The sequence below is a fragment of the Episyrphus balteatus genome, assembly GCF_945859705.1.
Source record: "Episyrphus balteatus chromosome X unlocalized genomic scaffold, idEpiBalt1.1 SUPER_X_unloc_1, whole genome shotgun sequence".
Lineage (NCBI taxonomy): Eukaryota > Metazoa > Arthropoda > Insecta > Diptera > Syrphidae > Episyrphus > Episyrphus balteatus.
The window spans coordinates 52,501-57,500 of NW_026605125.1; the positions used below are offsets into that span (position 1 = coordinate 52,501).

The 5,000-nt window shown below is 34.0% G+C and overlaps 3 non-coding genes across 3 annotated transcripts in view; all 3 read left to right on the forward strand.

The window, feature by feature from the left end:
• The first annotated feature begins 398 nt into the window (after positions 1 to 398).
• LOC129920857 (small subunit ribosomal RNA) lies at positions 399 to 2,390 on the forward strand. The gene has a single exon (XR_008773393.1). It is a non-coding gene; the product is annotated as a small subunit ribosomal RNA (ribosomal RNA).
• A 1,319-nt stretch (positions 2,391 to 3,709) lies between these two features.
• Positions 3,710 to 3,888, forward strand: LOC129920863 (5.8S ribosomal RNA). The gene has a single exon (XR_008773398.1). It is a non-coding gene; the product is annotated as a 5.8S ribosomal RNA (ribosomal RNA).
• A 309-nt stretch (positions 3,889 to 4,197) lies between these two features.
• Positions 4,198 to 5,000, forward strand: part of LOC129920781 (large subunit ribosomal RNA) — a 4,148-nt gene continuing 3,345 nt past the window's right edge. Inside the window, exon 1 of the ribosomal RNA XR_008773336.1 lies at positions 4,198 to 5,000. This exon is cut by the window's right edge and continues 3,345 nt beyond it. This is a non-coding gene — a ribosomal RNA (large subunit ribosomal RNA).

Consider the following 5,000-nt stretch of genomic DNA (forward strand, 5'->3'; position numbering starts at 1 on the left):
AAAATTTAACAATATCAGAGTTCACCATACGGTAGGAGTTCTCTTTGTTAAAATAAAAATAGTTGTTATATGAAACCTTTGTGAAATGCATTTTCCCTCATTTTCCAGATAAAAGTAAAAATACAAAATACCCATACAAAATACCCATACAAAATACATACAAATAAATAAAAATAAAAATAAATTTACCAAAAAATATATACAAATAAAAATTGTGTTGGTAAAAAAAATAAAATAATAATTATCCCTATTAGGGAGGATATAAAACAAAAAGTATGTATAAATATAAATAAATAAAAAAAAAAAAAATAAAAACTTTATCATTGGATTTATTGAGAGGAGATTGATGTTATTTTTCAAAATTTCAAATAATATTAAAAATAAAATATTATAACATTATTCTGGTTGATCCTGCCAGTAGTTATATGCTTGTCTCAAAGATTAAGCCATGCATGTCTAAGTACACACGAATTAAAAGTGAAACCGCAAAAGGCTCATTATATCAGTTATGGTTTATTAGATCGTTAACAGTTACTTGGATAACTGTGGTAATTCTAGAGCTAATACATGCAATATAAACACGGACCTTTTGGAACGTGTGCTTTTATTAGGCTAAAACCAAGCGATTTCTTCGGAAATCGTTATAATGGTTGAACTCTAGATAATTTGCCGATCGTATGGTCTAGTACCGACGACAGATCTTTCAAATGTCTGCCCTATCAACTATTGATGGTAGTATCTAGGACTACCATGGTTGCTACGGGTAACGGGGAATCAGGGTTCGATTCCGGAGAGGGAGCCTGAGAAACGGCTACCACATCTAAGGAAGGCAGCAGGCGCGTAAATTACCCACTCCCAGTTCGGGGAGGTAGTGACGAAAAATAACAATACAGGACTCATATCCGAGGCCCTGTAATTGGAATGAGTACACTTTAAATCCTTTAACAAGGACCAATTGGAGGGCAAGTCTGGTGCCAGCAGCCGCGGTAATTCCAGCTCCAATAGCGTATATTAAAGTTGTTGCGGTTAAAACGTTCGTAGTTGAATTTGTGCTTCATACGGGTAGTACAACTACAATTGTGGATTGTACATTACCTTATGTATGCAAGCGTATTATCGGTGGAGTTCTTATACATTTATGATACTTATGTACCATTATGTATTCCTCCTATTAAAACCTGCTTCAGTGCTCTTCATCGAGTGCTGTTGTGGGCCGTTACAATTACTTTGAACAAATTAGAGTGCTTAAAGCAGGCTCCAAATGCCTGAATATTTTGTGCATGGAATAATGAAATAAGACTTCTGATCTACTTTCATTGGTTTTTAGATCAAGAGGTAATGATTAATAGAAGCAGATTGGGGGCATTAGTATTACGACGCGAGAGGTGAAATTCTTGGACCGTCGTAAGACTAACTTAAGCGAAAGCATTTGCCAAAGATGTTTTCATTAATCAAGAACGAAAGTTAGAGGTTCGAAGGCGATCAGATACCGCCCTAGTTCTAACCATAAACGATGCCAGCTAGCAATTGGGTGTAGCTACTTCTATGGCTCTCTCAGTCGCTTCCCGGGAAACCAAAGCTTTTGGGCTCCGGGGGAAGTATGGTTGCAAAGCTGAAACTTAAAGGAATTGACGGAAGGGCACCACCAGGAGTGGAGCCTGCGGCTTAATTTGACTCAACACGGGAAAACTTACCAGGTCCGAACATAAGCGTGTAAGACAGATTGATAGCTCTTTCTCGAATCTATGGGTGGTGGTGCATGGCCGTTCTTAGTTCGTGGAGTGATTTGTCTGGTTAATTCCGATAACGAACGAGACTCAAATATATTAAATAGATGCTTTCAGGATTATGATGTTGAAGCTTTCATAGCCTTCATTCATGAATATAGTAAAATATAATTGTGTTTGAATGTGTTTATGTTAGTGGAGTCGTACCTGTTTGTTTGTCCCATTATAAGGACACTAGCTTCTTAAATGGACAAATTGCGTCTAGCAATAATGAGATTGAGCAATAACAGGTCTGGAATGCCCTTAGATGTCCTGGGCTGCACGCGCGCTACAATGAAAGTATCAACGTGTATTTCCTAGACCGAGAGGTCCGGGTAAACCGCTGAACCACTTTCATGCTTGGGATTGTGAACTGAAACTGTTCACATGAACTTGGAATTCCTAGTAAGTGCGAGTCATTAACTCGTATTGATTAAGTCCCTGCCCTTTGTACACACCGCCCGTCGCTACTACCGATTGAATTATTTAGTGAGGTCTCCGGACGTGATCACTGTGACGCTAACGTGTTACGGTTGTTTCGCAGAAGTTGACCAAACTTGATGGTTTAGAGGAAGTAAAAGTCGTAACAAGGTTTCCGTAGGTGAACCTGCGGAAGGATCATTAACGTGATTTTTCCAATAAAATAAAATTTATATATATTTAATATATATAAAAAAGAAAAATAAAATATAAAAATAAAAATGTACAATTATGGTACAAAATGTATAAAATATACAATAAATATATAAACAAATACAAAAAAGAATACTTCAAAAGAAGTAAAAATACAAATACAAATTAGACTGGGTGTGTTACTATAAGTAATGCATTCAGTCTTTTTTTTTCAAAAAAAATTAAGAACAAAGTATTTAAACGGTAGCCAATTGTCATCGTCATCGAAATAGTGACGCTTATGAAAATATATATATGAATAAACAAACTTGCTATAGCAAAAGTCGAACAACAAAGGTGTCGTACCCTTCGGGGTAATATCCTCCTGGGTGTAAAAACCCGCCCTTCGGCGTGGCGTGTATACGTTGCGACGAATTAACCCCTAAAGGTGTCGTACTTGGACAATATCCCGGTACTATCCGGCTAAAACGCATAGCATAAGTTGTAACGATATATATATAATAAAAAAAAAACAAATACAAAATAGACTGGGTGTGTTACTATAAGTAATGCATTCAGTCTTTTTTTTTCAAAAAAAAAATATGAACAAAATATTTAAATGGTAGCCAAATGGTGTCGTCATCTAAATAGTGACGTTTTTAGCCAATATACAAAAACAAATTAGACTGGGTGTGTTACTATATGTAATGCATTCAGTCTTTTTTTTTTAAAAAAAAATATGAACAAAATATTTAAATCGTAGCCAAATGGTGTTGTCATCTAAATAGTGACGTTATAACCAAAATACAAAAACAAATTAGACTGGGTGTATTACTATAAGTAATGCATTCGGTCTTTTTTTTTCAAAAAAAAATATGAACAAAATATTTAAATGGTAGCCAATTGTCATCGTCATCGAAATAGTGACGCTTATGAAAATATATATATGCATAAACAAACTTGCTAGAGCAAAAGTCGAAAAAACAAAGGTGTCGTACCCTTCGGGGTAATATCCTCCTGGGTGTAAAAACCCGCCCTTCGGCGTGGCGTGTATACGTTGCGACGAATTAACCCCTAAAGGTGTCGTACTTGGACAATATCCCGGTACTATCCGGCTAAAACGCATAGCATAAGTTGTAACGATATATATATATAAAAATAAAAATGTATAAAAATGTTGTACTTAGATTTCTTTAAAAGAAATTTATAAGTTAACGATTCTTTGGAATTGGACATTCGCAACATAAAAAAAATACATAAAATATAAAAAGAAATAAATTTTTATTTCTTAAAAAAAAAAATTGACTAAATATAAAATAAAAAAATAATAATACTCTAAGCGGTGGATCACTTGGCTCATGGGTCGATGAAGAACGCAGCAAACTGTGCGTCATCGTGTGAACTGCAGGACACATGAACATCGACATTTTGAACGCATATAGCAGTCCATGCTGTTATGTACTTTAATTAATTTTGAAGTGCTGCTTGGACTACATATGGTTGAGGGTTGTGATACTATGCTAAATAAGCTGCTTTTGATTTATCAAATGCGCATGTTATATTATTGGATTTGTAAAAATTCATAATATTAAAATATAATATATACCTCAAAATAATATCGAGCGACAGTAAGTTCGTTTTATCTATTTTTTAGAGGATGTTAGTATATAAAAATTTCTAACATTGCAGATCGTTGTCATAATATAATTTGGCAATTGAGGCATTCTACTTGAATTGATAAAATGGCTGAAATGATCGATATATAAAAAATATTTTGAATTGAGTATATAAAATTATTAAGCAAATAAAAAGTGTTAAGCAACCTCAACTCATATGAGATAACTCCCCGAATTTAAGCATATTAATGAGGGAAGGAAAAGAAACTAACAAGGATTTTCTTAGTAGCGGCGAGCGAAAAGAAATCAGTTCAGCACTAAGCCATTTTGTCTTTATGGCAAATATGGGATGCAGTGTATGGAACATCTATAATCTAGTATGAGAAATTAACGATTTAAGTCCTTCTTAAATGAGGCCATTTACCCATAGAGGGTGCCAGGCCCGTATAACGTTAATGATTACTAGAAGGTGTTTCCAAAGAGTCGTGTTGCTTGATAGTGCAGCACTAAGTGGGTGGTAAACTCCATCTAAAACTAAATATAACCATGAGACCGATAGTAAACAAGTACCGTGAGGGAAAGTTGAAAAGAACTCTGAATAGAGAGTTAAATAGTACGTGAAACTGCTTAGAGGTTAAGCCCGATGAACCTGAATATCCATTATGGAAAATTCAATACTAATATAAAAATATATAAAAAATATTTTAACAATAGTGTGCAATTTTTCCATATAAGGACATTGTAATCTGTTAATGTAATAAATATTTATCATAAGATCCATTACTTAAGTTTATTCAAATTGTTTATCTTCGGATTTTCAACATAAAATAAATGTTTTGGATTTGATAAATCATTGACAGATATAATTATATATTGTGCTTAAATTTTTCGGAATTTTACAATGGTAAATAGATCTATTGATTTGTTTATTTATATTGTATGCACTTTTATGATTAACAATGCGATAGATTCAGGATACCTTCGGGACCCGTCTTGAAACACGGAC